The following is a 15,723-nucleotide window of genomic DNA, read 5'->3' as shown; positions in this document are numbered from 1 at the left end:
GTTGAGGAAGAAGAACAGGCTGGGCAGTTCAACCCAGAGGGTCCATGCAAGGATAGCCTCATTTCCTTTCTTGAGTATTCAAGAAGCTTCAAGGAAATTGAAGATCTTAAACAGTATCTGTCTCAAAGGCCAGACGCAGTGCCTTTTTTGACAGAGGATGACAATACTGTTGGATTTGGATCCAGAGCACAAGACACTTGGAGGAAGATTTGGGATACCAGGGCAGACGGATATGCTTTCTTTATAATGAGGCAGAACTGTGTGCCAGGCAGCAAAATGTACAATTTGCAGCAGTATCTTTTAAAACAGCAGCAAAAACAGATGACCAAAAACACTCCTCCGATGCCCTCACCATCAGCTTCCGCTGCAAGACCACCTGTTCCTTCCATTACTGACTCTGATCAGCCTGGTGAGTTAATAAAATTCATGCAAGTTTGCTTATATTGATTCTTAAAGCCTGCCTAGCTACTGATGCATTTGTCATATTTTATAGTAATGGAGGAGGATGAAGAACTGGAGAGGATGATGCTTAGTATTTCTCCAACAAAATATCTCACACAGCTGAGTAAGTAAATCAAGTATCGTGTCATGTGTGTTATATATACCCATGTCAAATTCTTATAAAATTGGTATAAAATTGTACATACTGGAGAGAAACCATTCAAATTATAATGCTTATTTTTTAGGATCATCTGCAGCCACAGGATCCACAGTCTTATCTACAACAGGTTACTTTACACAACAGTTTTGGAGGCTTATTCGGTTACATACAGACTTATCTTACATTTCTGTTTTTTAATTATCTTATTTGTTGTTTTGGCACTGTTCTTGCCTGTTCGAAAAAACATGTTCTTTTGTTCTAACTACTGTTAAGGTTTGAATATACCAGTGGTGAGGGTGAGTGCACTTCATGAATTGTATGCATGCTATTTAAACTGTTTTTATTTGTTGTGAAAAAGTGGACTGTTTACTTACAGACATTTGAACATTATCAGAATGTGCATTACTAGAATAAATAACAAAATACATAGAATAAAATAATAAATAATGATTAGTCATTTAATGTAGTCAAGACAATCAAATACATATCATGTACATTCAGTGTTTTAATATGTTTTTAATTTCCTCCCTGTGCTTTTCCTTGCAGCTCTGCCGCAGCCTCCATCAACATCAGCTCCTGTGTGTAGGCCTTCTTCACAGGGTGAAGGCTTTATACCACCTCAAGCAGCACAATCAGCACCTACACCTGCACCAATGCCGTCTGCACTGACTGAAACCCCTGTTCCCAGCTACTTGAACAAAAAAAGTAAAGACAGTTAAACACACGAGCATTAAATGTGTTATACACGCATATATATATATATATATATATATATATATATATATATATATATATATATATGCATTTATTTCCTTTGCTTTGTGTTCCGTGCAGTTCTGCCACAGCCTTCACCACCATCACATGCAGTCTCTAGTTCTCCCAATCCACCAGCTCCTGTGTGTAGACCTTCTTCACAGACTGATGGCTCTGTACCACTTCCTGCAGCACAATCAGCACCTACAGCTCCTGCATCAATGACGTCTGCACAGACGGAAGCACCTGTTACTAGCTACTTGCAAGATATTAGCCACTGGAACTGCTCTCTTCATCAAAGAATTTGGATGAAAACAGAGATGGAGTCCATGGGGCTCTGGCCAGGATCACACCCAGTAAGACACCTAATGAATATGGTCTCCTTGTTGCGCTATCCACCTCAGCCTGAGCTTATAGAGACAAACATGGGCCTTCCGTCACCAAAGTACTTCCAGCTCCATCCCTTTTTCATTTGGAAACCTGAGCACAGTATAAATGAAAGGCTTAGAAACAACTACATCCTGCCCTGACTCTACAGCTGTCCAAATCCTCATGTTGTGTCCTCAGGTGTGGGAAGACCCCGAGTGATCCTTGGCACTAGTGGGCAATATTACATCCTTGCTTCACGTCTGTGCTGTAAGGCATGTAAAAAATACTGGTTCGCTGATAAACCTCAGTGGGTGGACATGCTACCACAGCAATTCAGAAACATCTTGCCAACCTTCCTCACTCATAAGAAGGCAATCTGTAAAACTGTGATGGATGAACTGAGGCGCTCTGGAAAATCCCCTTATGACAAGGCCAACCAGCTGTCTGAGGTGCTTCACCTTAAGTTTGAAAGAGCCCACCTTGCATACCTTCTCATTGTGCAGAACGTCAGGGATGCTGAAGCAGGGCTGTATGGCCAGAAAACCATCACAGGAGCATTGAGGAAGGATGACACACCTGCTTCGTTTGGGGGTTACGAAGATACTGATGGGTGGCATGGGGTGTCTGTGTCTGCACATTATCTGGTGGAGTGCCTGCTTCAGGAATATCACCGGCAAGAGGCAGCTCTCACTCAGCTCCTTCAAGGAACTTTTGGACAGGTGTTCAGATCAGATCACACACGCAAAGTTGCTAGAAAAGTGACCCTCTCATCTGGCACAATGTCATCCTACGCTGTGATGAACGAGAACTGGATGATCCTGTCCTGGGTGATGCTGCAGTCTGAGAGTGAGCAATCCTTGAGTTCAATGTACTGTGGGATGGCCAATCGCTACAGTGCTGCTAGCATACCCAAGGCCAAGTACCAGTGGGTGGACAGGTAAGAATAATCACATCTCATCACACATCACATCAAGATGTGTAAGCAAAGGTAATGAATACATTAAAATGAAAATGTATTTCCCTTTTATGTACTTAGGGACTGCTGTGCTGCTTTCAGAGTGATGGACCCAGGACCGTATGAGCACCAGCAGTGGGAAGCTTGGAGGACCACTGAAGCTACTGTGGCAGAGGTTACATCAGAAAACCTCAAGAATGTAAATGCCGCTTGCCAGAAGTACAATGAGGACATGGTGGTTAAACTAGACTTGTTTCACTGTATGCGGCGATTCACCAGGGAATGTGTTTCGGAGCACCATCCTCTGTATAGCTCGTTCTGCCAGTTCCTCTCTTCTGCCCGTAGTAGATCAGAGTGACCTGGAGAAACTGAGGAACGCATACAAGTTCTGTGGAATTGAGCCTGCTAATCCCACAAAGCAGCACATCAGAGCGCACTGCAGGACAAAAGTGCCACATCCTAGAGAGCTGGTCCAAAGAGTGGAAGAAGTACTTCACCATTTCCATCTTGCAAAGGATCCCAACAACATCTTCCTTTTTAAACCCTCGATGCTAAAATTTCGGTACAACTGAATCATGTCAAGGGTGAAGGAGCTGCTGTGCCCATCGGGATCCCTGTCAGAGGCACTTCACAGCAAGAGGGGTTTCATTTCCACCAGGCTCAGTGAGTAACGGGTAATCGCGTCTCTCCTGAGCTGTTCCAGGCGCAGGGTATGACTGGTGTCGCACGCTGGAATTATCAGCGGCTGGTGGACCTGAAGCAGCCTGGGCTTGTCTTACCTGGAGTGTTTGACCCTGTTTTGATGATGGAGTTAAACAGGGCATCTATAAGAGAGACTGGGTAACCCAAATATCCAGCCTTCCACATCTCCAGCTGGGACACAAGAGAGAGGTTTGGCCTACAATATGTGGAGCCAGGCTGTCGACCTGTGCCTCTTGACTTTGACAAACACAAAAGCAGGAAGACAGACCTAGGGATGCAAGAAGAGTCTTCATCTGGCACTGAGTTCTCATTTCCAACTCAGGTAAGCCTTTAAAGTTCTTTGATAACAAACTTTTTATTATAAAACAAATAGTTAATAATTCTCGCTCGCATATAACACTAATTTTGCTGAATTTCAGAAATGCTTAGAGGATTCCTCTTCTGCTGAGACCCCTCTTGCTCCTGAACCAGAGGCCACCCCCCAGACTCTCATTTTCAATGTTTTTCTACTCCGAGTGCTGTGACAGTGAAGGAACAAACATCTGAGGAGTTTCTTTTAGATGCAGGTAATTATATTATTCATACAGGCACCAATGTGTGTAATCTGTTTGCCTAATCTATGCACACAAAACAAATACTTCGTTTAATAATTTTGTGAATCTCTTTTAGAACTGCCAAGCACACCACCACTGCCTTTAGCTGCTTCTCCCTGTGCTGCTCGGACTGGACCCATTAAGACAGGCGGTCGAGTCTTTGTGTTGGACCATAACAGATGGACAGATCCAATGAGAAATGCCATTGATGGTTTGCTAGCCAAGCACCATGGGAGCAAGGACCTCCTGACAAAGGTGGATGGTGAATATGCTGCTATGGTACAGAGTGCCTGCACTGACCCAAGCAGCCTTTTGCACTCAACCACAAAGCAGCACATGAGCAGGTACATAAAAAACCTTGCTAAAAAAAAGAACACTAATGCTTCACTCAACACCAGCCCAGAAAAGCTCCTGGAGACACAGCAGTTATGGCAGCTTCTTCACTCAGGCAGTGAAACCATCAGTGTCCCAGTGACAGTACTGCCACCTGCCCCAGTCAATCCTCCCGCAAAGAGTGTTCCTGAGACTGTCTTTCTGGACCAGGCAGCGCTTGAGAAGATGGTGAAGGACATCATAGAGAAGCAGCAGGCAGTTCAGCAGCAACAACAACAGCATATGCTGCAAAAAAAGCACACTAGATCCTGTTTAGCCTGTGGTCAGCCTAATTCTCGATACATGGGTGATGGCACCTCAATACATTTCTTTTATCAAGGTGGTGATGTTAAATACTTCTACTGCTCCAAGAAAGTTTTTGACACATATTCCGCAGAGGGCCTGACCAACTTCAGAATGCCCTTTGAAGACTTTGCAGAGACTCCTTTTTTTCAGCGAGAACTGGAGTCCTCGAAGCAGAGAGGGGCAGAAAATAGGAGGGTGATTGAGGAGAGAAGCAAGAGAAAGTCAGTAATGGAGCATCCTACTGGTCGTCTGTGCAGATTCTGCCACCTACCACTGAAACAAGGACCCAACAGTCCTCATATTCACACTGGTTTCCCTGGAGTGGCAGGCAAATACATTTACTGTCCTGCTAAAGTGTTTTCCCTTTATCAGGCTAAGGGAATGAAATTTCATGGAAAGACTTTCAGCAGTCTCCATTCTATGAGGCTGAGAAGCAGAGGTGGATTGAGGAAAAGAAAAAATGACTTCACTGACAAATGACATGCCCAGACCTCAAATACTGTTTATAGCTCAAAGACATTCCTTGCACAATCTTATGCATATATGTATATACATATTATTGCACTTTTAATGTATATATATATATATATATATATATATATATATATATATATATATATATATATATATATATATTATTTTTTTAAATATTTAATTTATTTCCATTTGTTCATTAAAATACCAAAAGTATTGTATTTTATTGTATTTTAGTGTTTTTTTAAGTTCATTTATTGACTTGCATTATTTTATCTTGCTCAGATTTGAAAAACACTAAATGTTAAGCACTGGTACTATTATACTCTGTACATAATTGTTTAGTTTAAAATACTTTTTTTTCTTGTTTTTTCCTGTTCTCCTCAACTTTAGATATTATTATTGCTGTTGTTTAATCTATAATCTATCATTTTAAATTGTTACATTTATTTCCATTGTTCATTAAAATCAAACAATTGTGTCCTTGTTTGCATTGTACTTTAGTGTTTTTAAAGTAAATTTTATTGACTTGCATTATTTTATCTTGCTCAGATGTGTAAACACTAAATGTTAATAACTGTTGTCATTAAACACTACATAATTATTTGATTTAAAAAAATCTTGTTTTTTTCCTATGTTCTCCACAGCTTTATATTTTATTATTATTATTATTAATGTTATTGTTGTTTAATCTATAAGTATTTAATACATTACCTTTTCAGTTTTACATAATAATATGTATATTTCTGTACTATAAATAAAACGAGAAACTTACTATTTGGTGTTTACTGGTTATATTTCATATATATATTGGATTTCTGTACATAGTTAAACAAATATAATGTAAATATCTCAATGTAAAATGTAAAGGTCTAAAACATTATCAAAATGTTCTTTACAATTATTCACATTCAAATATTTTCTATATTAAAGAAAACTAAACCCTATTATAATATAAATGTTTATTAAGGTAGTTGCACATTTTGTACATTCTACACAACAACAAATCTTACACGTTTTATTCTATTTTTGTGCACAAAGTTAGTTTATTATATGTAAATCGTACTTAACATGAGTTTCTAATCATTTTTTAATCTAGATACACTTTATGGTAGTTGTGGTCGAGACGAGACTCGAACCTGTAATGTGTATTTTTTCAGGCCCGCCTCCCTGGAATTTCCTGCGTTCTTATTGGCTAGCAACGCTCTACACCTACATGCGACTGGCCCTCCCTGGGATTTCCTGCGTTCTTATTGGCTAGCAACGCTCTAAACCTACATGCGACTGGCCCCCGCGTGGAAGGCAGCTATGCTCACCACTATTGAAGACTGTTGGATGTAGACTGGAAGCCCTGTTCTGCGGTCAGCAAGAATTTTCGCAATACATTAGCAGCTGGCAGGTGCAGATGGACTGAAACTCTCTTTGTTTGGACCTGGCACTTAAAAAAATTGCATGAACTTATTGACTTGACCTACCAGGCACCATATTAAAAAACAAGGTCTCTAATTTAATAATGTAACACGTTTTATACAGACACTTCATATTTAAACGGTATTAGATTATTTTTTGCATTCACTGGCTTCTGTGAAGCGTTGAGCTAAAATGACGCATGACGCCGTTCCTGGAAGCCGCGCATCGGATACAACAACCTCTCTCTGCAACTCCTTGTGGAAAGTGGAAAGTATCTCCGCCTGTCACGCGGAGACTGGGGTTCGATTCCCCGACGGGGAGATCCAGTCCTTTACTGCTGCCAAAAGACCTTAACAAAAGTTTTGCTCCAGCAAACAAGTTACAGGAGAAGTTCGCAAGGGGCCCCGGACAACTGTTTTAAAGACAGCTTGAGAAAAATACAATGCATTGGCCGGGAATCGAACCCGGGTCAACTGCTTGGAAGGCAGCTATGCTCACCACTATACCACCAACGCAAGCCTGTTGAATGTAGACTGGAAGCCCTTTTGTGCGGTCAGCAAGAATTTTAGCAGCTGGCAGGTGCAGATGAACTGAAACTCTCTTTGTTTGGACCTGGCACTTAAAAAAATTGCATGAACTTATTGACCTGACCTACCAGGCACCATATTAAAAAACAAGGTCTCTAATTTAATAATGTAACACGTTTTATACAGAAACTTCATATTTAAATGGAATTAGATAATTTTTTGGATTCACTGGCTTCTGTGAAGCGTTGAGCTAAAATGACGCATGACGCTGTTCCTGGAAGCCGCGCTGATCGGATACAACTACCTGTCTCTGAAACTCCTTGTTAGTATAGTGGAAAGTATCTCTGCCTGTCAAGCGGGAGGACGGGGAAGATCCAGTCCTTTACTGCTGCAAAATGACCTTAACAAAAGTTTTGCTCCAGCAAACAAGTTACAGGAGAAGTTGGCAAGGGGCCCCGGACGACTGTTTTAAAGACAGCTTGAGAAAAATGCAATGCGTTGGCTGGGAATCGAACCCATACAGCAAGAATGGACAGACCCAGGAATCGAACCCATAGAGCAATAATGCTCGTAATCAAGGTCTTTAATTTAAAAATGTGACACGTTTTATACAGACACTTCATATTTAAATGGTATTAGATTCTTTTTGTGGATTCACTGGCTTCTGTGAAGCGTTGAGCTAATATGACACCGTTCCTGGAAGTGGGAAGGCTGTTTGCAGCGAGCTGTAGTCGCGCTGATCGGGGGCGACTGCCTGTCTTTGCAACTCCTCGTTAGTATAGTGGAAAGTATCTCCGCCTGTTACACGGAAGACCGGGATTTGATTCCCCGACGGGAAGATCCAGTCCTTTACTGCTGCCAAAAGACCTTAACAAAAGTTTTGCTCCAGCAAACAAGTTACAGGAGAAGTTGGCAAGGGGCCCCGGACGACTGTTTTAAAGACAGTTTGAGAAAAATGCAATGCGTTAGCCGGGAATCGAACCCATAGAGCAAGAATGGACAGACCCAGGAATCGAACCCATAGCAAGAATGCTCGTTATCAAGGTCTTTAATTTACAAATGTGATGCGTTGGCCGGGAATCGAACCCTGGTCAACTGCTTGGAAGGCAGCTATGCTCACCACTATACCACCAACGCAAGACTGTTGGATGTAGGCTGGAAGCCCAGTTGTGCGGTCAGGAAGAATTTTCGCAATACATTAGCAGCTGGCAGGTGCAGATGAACTGAAACTCTCTTTGTTTGGACCTGGCACTTAAAAAAATTGCATGAACTTATAGACCTGACCTACCAGGCACCATATTAAAAAACAAGGTCTCTAATTTAATAATGTAACAAGTTTAATACAGAAACTTCATATTTAAACGGAATTAGATTATTTTTTGGATTCACTGGCTTCTGTGAAGCGTTGAGCTAAAATGACGCAGGACGCTGTTCCTGGAAGCCGCGCTGATCGGATACAACTACCTGTCTCTGCAACTCCTTGTTAGTATAGTGGAAAGTATCTCCGCCTGTCAAGCGGGAGGACGGGGAAATCCAGTCCTTTACTGCTGCAAAATGACCTTAACAAAAGTTTTGCTCCAGCAAACAAGTTACAGGAGAAGTTGGCAAGGGGCCCGGACGACTGTTTTAAAGACAGCTTGAGAAAAATGCAATGCATTGGCCGGGGATCGAACCCATACAGCAAGAATGGACAGACCCAGGAATCGAACCCATAGCAAGAATGCTCGTAATCAAGGTCTTTAATTTACAAAAGTGATGCGTTGGCCGGGAATCAAACACAGGTCAACTGCTTGGAAGGCAGCTATGCTCACCACTATACTACCAACGCAAGACTGATGGATGTAGGCTGGAAGCCGTATTGTGCGGTCAGCAAGAATTTTCGCAATACTTTAGCAGCTGGCAGGTGCAGATTAACTGAAACTCTCTTTGTTTGGACCTGGCACTTAATAAAATTGCATGAACTTATTGACCTGACCTACCAGGCAATGTAGTGATCTTTTTCTTTGTAGAAAAGTTAGAAGCTCAGACCAGGAGACGGTGGAAGTTTTCCAAGCAGAAGTTCTTTATTGCTTGTCGGTAGCTGCAGTCATTCCAACATCGTCTAACTAAGGGAACTTTACATTGTAGTTTATATACATTTCAAGGGGGAGGGATTACATTGTGAGGAACAAAGCATGTAAATGAGCTGAAACATGAGAACAGAACGGTGCAGGACTTCTCGCACTGAGATAAGAACTCCAAGACAAATGGTCTCAGTAATAAAATGGCAGGTGTTCAAACTTGCTCAGCATGCCTCTTCACCCGGTAAAACAATGAGAACAGGAAAAGCCTAGCCTTCTCGTACTGAGATGGGACAGTCAGGAATATCCTGCTGGGAACCCCTACCGTTTGCAGGGATTTCCTGGTCTCATCATTTATAAACTTTCTCAATATAAAATACTATTGTATTGGAAATCTAAATTAAACATTTAAATAAAATTTGTAATCCTACAACACCATATTAAAAAACAAGGTCTCTATTTAATAATGTAACACGTTTTATACAGACACTTCATATTTAAACGGTATTAGATTCTTTTTTGGATTCACTGCCTTCTGTGAAGCGTTGAGCTAAAATTACGCATGATGCCGTTCCTGTAAGCCGCGCTGATCGGATACAACTACCTGTCTCTGCAACTCCTCGTTAGTATAGTGGAATGTATCTCCGCCTGTCATGCGGAAGACCGGGGTTCGATTCCCCGACGGGGAGATCCAGTCCTTTACTGTTGCCAAAAGACCTTAACAAATGTTTTGCTGCAGCAAACAAGTTACAGGAGAAGTTGGCAAGGGGCCTCGGACGACTGTATTAAAGACAGCTTGAGAAAAATGCAATGCGTTGGCCGGGAATCGATCGCATACAGCAAGAATGGACTGCCCCAGGAATCGAACCCATAGCAAGAATGCTCGTAATCAAGGTCTTTAATTTACAAATGTGATGCGTTGGCCAGGAATCGAACCCGGGTCAACTGCTTGGAAGGCAGCTATGCTCACCACTATACCACCAACGCAAGACTGTTGGATGTAGACTGGAAGCCCTGTTCTGTGGTCAGCAATAATTTTCGCAATACTTTAGCAGCTGGCAGGTGCAGATGAACTGAAACTCTCTTTGTTTGGACCTGGCACTTAAAAAAATTGCATGAACTTATTGACCTGACCTACCAGGCACCATATTAAAAAACAAGGTCTCTAATTTAATAATGTAACACGTTTTATACAGACACTTCATATTTAAACGGTATTAGATTATTTTTTGCATTCACTGGCTTCTGTGAAGCGTTGAGCTAAAATGACGCATGACGCCGTTCCTGCAAGCCGCGCTGATCGGATACAACTACCTGTCTCTGCAACTCCTTGTTAGTATAGTGGAAAGTATCTCCGCCTGTCACGCGGAGACTGGGGTTCGATTCCCCGACGGGGAGATTCAGTCCTTTACTGCTGCCAAAAGACCTTAACAAAAGTTTTGCTCCAGCAAACAAGTTACAGGAGAAGTTGGCAAGGGGCCACCGACGACTGTTTTAAAGACAGCTTGAGAAAAATGCAATGCATTGGCCGGGGATCGAACCCATACAGCAAGAATGGACAGACCCAGGAATCGAACCCATAGCAAGAATGCTCGTAATCAAGGTCTTTAATTTACAAAAGTGATGCGTTGGCCGGGAATCAAACCCAGATCAACTGCTTGGAAGGCAGCGATGCTCACCACTATACCACCAAGGCAAGACTGATGAATGTAGGCTGGAAGCCGTATTGTGTGGTCAGCAAGAATTTTCGCAATACATTAGCAGCTGGCAGGTGCAGATTAACTGAAACTCTCTTTGTTTGGACCTGGCACTTAAAAAAATTGCATGAACTTATTGACCTGACCTACCAGGCAATGTAGTGATCTTTTTCTTCGTAGAAAAGTTAGAAGCTCAGACCAGGAGACGGTGGAAGTTTTCCAAGCAGAAGTTTTTTATTGCTTGTCGGTAGCTGCAGTCATTCCAACATCGTCTAACTAAGGGAACTTTACATTGTAGTTTATATACATTTCAAGGGGGAGGGATTACATTGTGAGGAACAAAGCATGTAAATGAGCTGAAACATGAGAACAGAACGGTGCAGGACTTCTCGCACTGAGATAAGAACTCCAAGACAAATGGTCTCAGTAATAAAATGGCAGGTGTTCAAACTTGCTCAGCATGCCTCTTCACCCGGTAAAACAATGAGAACAGGAAAAGCCTAGCCTTCTCGCACTGAGATGGGACAGTCAGGAATATCCTGCTGGGAACCCCTACCGTTTGCAGAGATTTCCTGGTCTCATAATTTATAAACTTTCTCAATATAAAATACTATTTTATTGGAAATCTAAATTAAACATTTAAATAAAATTTGTAATCCTACAACACCATATTAAAAATATGGTGTCGATCATCGGATACAACTAATATGGTATTTGTATCCGATCAGCCGCGCTGATCGGATACAACTACCTGTCTCTGCAACTCCTCGTTAGTATAGTGGAAAGTATCTCTGCCTGTCACGCGCAAGACCGGGGTTCGATTCCCCGACGGGGAGATCCAGTCCTTTACTGCTGCCAAAAGACCTTAACAAATGTTTTGCTCCAGCAAACAAGTTACAGGAGAAGTTGGCAAGGGGCCACCGACGACTGTTTTAAAGACAGCTTGAGAAAAATGCAATGCGTTGGCCGGGAATCGAACGCATACAGCAAGCATGGACAGACCCACGAATCAAACCCATAGCAAGAATGCTCGTAATCAAGGTCTTTAATTTACAAATGTGATGCGTTGTCCAGGAATCGAACCCGGGTCAACTGCTTTTAAGGCAGCTATGCTCACCACTATACCACCAACACAAGACTGTTGGATGTAGACTGGAAGCCCTCTTGTGCGGTCAGCAAGAATGTTCGCAATATATTAGCAGCTGGCAGGTGCAGATGAATTGAAACTCTCTTTGTTTGGACCTGGCACTTAAAAAAATTGCATGAACTTATTGACCTGACCTACCAGGCACCATATTAAAAAAAAGGGTCTCTAATTTAATAATGTAACACGTTTTATACAGACACTTCATATTTAAACGGTATTAGATTATTTTTTGGATTCACTGACTTCTGTGAAGCGTTGAGCTAAAATGACGCATGACGCTGTTCCTGGAAGCCGCGCTGATCGGATACAACTACCTGTCTCTGCAACTCTTTGTTAGTATAGTGGAAAATACCTCCGCCTGTCACGCGGAGACTGGGGTTCGATTCCCCGACGGGGAGATCCAGTCCTGTACTGCTGCCAAAAGACCTTAACAAATGTTTTGCTCCAGCAAACAAGTTGCAGGAGAAGTTGGCAAGGGGCCTCGGACGACTGTTTTAAAGACAGCTTGAGAAAAATGCAATGCGTTGGCCGGGAATCGAACGCATACAGCAAGAATGGACAGACCCAGGAATCGAACCCATAGCAAGAATGCTCGTAATCAAGGTCTTTAATTTACAAATGTGATGCGATGGCCGGGAATCGAACCCGGGTCAACTGCTTGGAAGGCAGCTATGCTCACCACTATACCACCAACGCAAGCCTGTTGAATGTAGACTGGAAGCCCTTTTGTGCGGTCAGCAAGAATTTTAGCAGCTGGCAGGTGCAGATGAACTGAAACTCTCTTTGTTTGGACCTGGCACTTAAAAAAATTGCATGAACTTATTGACCTGACCTACCAGGCACCATATTAAAAAACAAGGTCTCTAATTTAATAATGTAACACGTTTTATACAGAAACTTCATATTTAAATGGAATTAGATAATTTTTTGGATTCACTGGCTTCTGTGAAGCGTTGAGCTAAAATGACGCATGACGCTGTTCCTGGAAGCCGCGCTGATCGGATACAACTACCTGTCTCTGAAACTCCTTGTTAGTATAGTGGAAAGTATCTCCGCCTGTCAAGCGGGAGGACGGGGAAGATCCAGTCCTTTACTGCTGCAAAATGACCTTAACAAAAGTTTTGCTCCAGCAAACAAGTTACAGGAGAAGTTGGCAAGGGGCCCCGGACGACTGTTTTAAAGACAGCTTGAGAAAAATGCAATGCGTTGGCTGGGAATCGAACCCATACAGCAAGAATGGACAGACCCAGGAATCGAACCCATAGAGCAATAATGCTCGTAATCAAGGTCTTTAATTTAAAAATGTGACACGTTTTATACAGACACTTCATATTTAAATGGTATTAGATTCTTTTTGTGGATTCACTGGCTTCTGTGAAGCGTTGAGCTAATATGACACCGTTCCTGGAAGTGGGAAGGCTGTTTGCAGCGAGCTGTAGTCGCGCTGATCGGGGGCGACTGCCTGTCTTTGCAACTCCTCGTTAGTATAGTGGAAAGTATCTCCGCCTGTTACACGGAAGACCGGGATTTGATTCCCCGACGGGAAGATCCAGTCCTTTACTGCTGCCAAAAGACCTTAACAAAAGTTTTGCTCCAGCAAACAAGTTACAGGAGAAGTTGGCAAGGGGCCCCGGACGACTGTTTTAAAGACAGTTTGAGAAAAATGCAATGCGTTAGCCGGGAATCGAACCCATAGAGCAAGAATGGACAGACCCAGGAATCGAACCCATAGCAAGAATGCTCGTTATCAAGGTCTTTAATTTACAAATGTGATGCGTTGGCCGGGAATCGAACCCTGGTCAACTGCTTGGAAGGCAGCTATGCTCACCACTATACCACCAACGCAAGACTGTTGGATGTAGGCTGGAAGCCCAGTTGTGCGGTCAGGAAGAATTTTCGCAATACATTAGCAGCTGGCAGGTGCAGATGAACTGAAACTCTCTTTGTTTGGACCTGGCACTTAAAAAAATTGCATGAACTTATAGACCTGACCTACCAGGCACCATATTAAAAAACAAGGTCTCTAATTTAATAATGTAACAAGTTTAATACAGAAACTTCATATTTAAACGGAATTAGATTATTTTTTGGATTCACTGGCTTCTGTGAAGCGTTGAGCTAAAATGACGCAGGACGCTGTTCCTGGAAGCCGCGCTGATCGGATACAACTACCTGTCTCTGCAACTCCTTGTTAGTATAGTGGAAAGTATCTCCGCCTGTCAAGCGGGAGGACGGGGAAATCCAGTCCTTTACTGCTGCAAAATGACCTTAACAAAAGTTTTGCTCCAGCAAACAAGTTACAGGAGAAGTTGGCAAGGGGCCCGGACGACTGTTTTAAAGACAGCTTGAGAAAAATGCAATGCATTGGCCGGGGATCGAACCCATACAGCAAGAATGGACAGACCCAGGAATCGAACCCATAGCAAGAATGCTCGTAATCAAGGTCTTTAATTTACAAAAGTGATGCGTTGGCCGGGAATCAAACACAGGTCAACTGCTTGGAAGGCAGCTATGCTCACCACTATACTACCAACGCAAGACTGATGGATGTAGGCTGGAAGCCGTATTGTGCGGTCAGCAAGAATTTTCGCAATACTTTAGCAGCTGGCAGGTGCAGATTAACTGAAACTCTCTTTGTTTGGACCTGGCACTTAATAAAATTGCATGAACTTATTGACCTGACCTACCAGGCAATGTAGTGATCTTTTTCTTTGTAGAAAAGTTAGAAGCTCAGACCAGGAGACGGTGGAAGTTTTCCAAGCAGAAGTTCTTTATTGCTTGTCGGTAGCTGCAGTCATTCCAACATCGTCTAACTAAGGGAACTTTACATTGTAGTTTATATACATTTCAAGGGGGAGGGATTACATTGTGAGGAACAAAGCATGTAAATGAGCTGAAACATGAGAACAGAACGGTGCAGGACTTCTCGCACTGAGATAAGAACTCCAAGACAAATGGTCTCAGTAATAAAATGGCAGGTGTTCAAACTTGCTCAGCATGCCTCTTCACCCGGTAAAACAATGAGAACAGGAAAAGCCTAGCCTTCTCGTACTGAGATGGGACAGTCAGGAATATCCTGCTGGGAACCCCTACCGTTTGCAGGGATTTCCTGGTCTCATCATTTATAAACTTTCTCAATATAAAATACTATTGTATTGGAAATCTAAATTAAACATTTAAATAAAATTTGTAATCCTACAACACCATATTAAAAAACAAGGTCTCTATTTAATAATGTAACACGTTTTATACAGACACTTCATATTTAAACGGTATTAGATTCTTTTTTGGATTCACTGCCTTCTGTGAAGCGTTGAGCTAAAATTACGCATGATGCCGTTCCTGTAAGCCGCGCTGATCGGATACAACTACCTGTCTCTGCAACTCCTCGTTAGTATAGTGGAATGTATCTCCGCCTGTCATGCGGAAGACCGGGGTTCGATTCCCCGACGGGGAGATCCAGTCCTTTACTGTTGCCAAAAGACCTTAACAAATGTTTTGCTGCAGCAAACAAGTTACAGGAGAAGTTGGCAAGGGGCCTCGGACGACTGTATTAAAGACAGCTTGAGAAAAATGCAATGCGTTGGCCGGGAATCGATCGCATACAGCAAGAATGGACTGCCCCAGGAATCGAACCCATAGCAAGAATGCTCGTAATCAAGGTCTTTAATTTACAAATGTGATGCGTTGGCCAGGAATCGAACCCGGGTCAACTGCTTGGAAGGCAGCTATGCTCACCACTATACCACCAACGCAA

At 42.5% G+C, this 15,723-nt stretch overlaps 8 non-coding genes across 8 annotated transcripts; 2 read left to right on the top strand and 6 right to left on the bottom strand.

Moving 5' to 3' along the window:
• Positions 1 to 6,978: 6,978 nt before the first annotated feature.
• Positions 6,979 to 7,050, bottom strand: trnag-ucc (transfer RNA glycine (anticodon UCC)). The gene has a single exon. It is a non-coding gene; the product is annotated as a tRNA-Gly (tRNA).
• A 1,077-nt stretch (positions 7,051 to 8,127) lies between these two features.
• On the bottom strand, positions 8,128 to 8,199 carry trnag-ucc (transfer RNA glycine (anticodon UCC)). The gene has a single exon. It is a non-coding gene; the product is annotated as a tRNA-Gly (tRNA).
• A 1,540-nt stretch (positions 8,200 to 9,739) lies between these two features.
• On the top strand, positions 9,740 to 9,811 carry trnad-guc (transfer RNA aspartic acid (anticodon GUC)). Its single transcript has one exon. It is a non-coding gene; the product is annotated as a tRNA-Asp (tRNA).
• Positions 9,812 to 10,037: 226 nt separating this feature from the next.
• On the bottom strand, positions 10,038 to 10,109 carry trnag-ucc (transfer RNA glycine (anticodon UCC)). The gene has a single exon. It is a non-coding gene; the product is annotated as a tRNA-Gly (tRNA).
• A 2,481-nt stretch (positions 10,110 to 12,590) lies between these two features.
• Positions 12,591 to 12,662, bottom strand: trnag-ucc (transfer RNA glycine (anticodon UCC)). The gene has a single exon. It is a non-coding gene; the product is annotated as a tRNA-Gly (tRNA).
• Positions 12,663 to 13,739: 1,077 nt separating this feature from the next.
• On the bottom strand, positions 13,740 to 13,811 carry trnag-ucc (transfer RNA glycine (anticodon UCC)). Its single transcript has one exon. It is a non-coding gene; the product is annotated as a tRNA-Gly (tRNA).
• A 1,540-nt stretch (positions 13,812 to 15,351) lies between these two features.
• Positions 15,352 to 15,423, top strand: trnad-guc (transfer RNA aspartic acid (anticodon GUC)). Its single transcript has one exon. It is a non-coding gene; the product is annotated as a tRNA-Asp (tRNA).
• A 226-nt stretch (positions 15,424 to 15,649) lies between these two features.
• On the bottom strand, positions 15,650 to 15,721 carry trnag-ucc (transfer RNA glycine (anticodon UCC)). Its single transcript has one exon. It is a non-coding gene; the product is annotated as a tRNA-Gly (tRNA).
• Between the last annotated feature and the right edge of the window lie 2 nt (positions 15,722 to 15,723).

Source organism: Siphateles boraxobius, unplaced genomic scaffold, assembly GCF_051911475.1.
Source record: "Siphateles boraxobius isolate OS27281-9 unplaced genomic scaffold, OSU_SipBor_1 6, whole genome shotgun sequence".
Taxonomy (NCBI): domain Eukaryota; kingdom Metazoa; phylum Chordata; class Actinopteri; order Cypriniformes; family Leuciscidae; genus Siphateles; species Siphateles boraxobius.
This window is presented reverse-complemented; position numbering and strand designations above follow the sequence as displayed.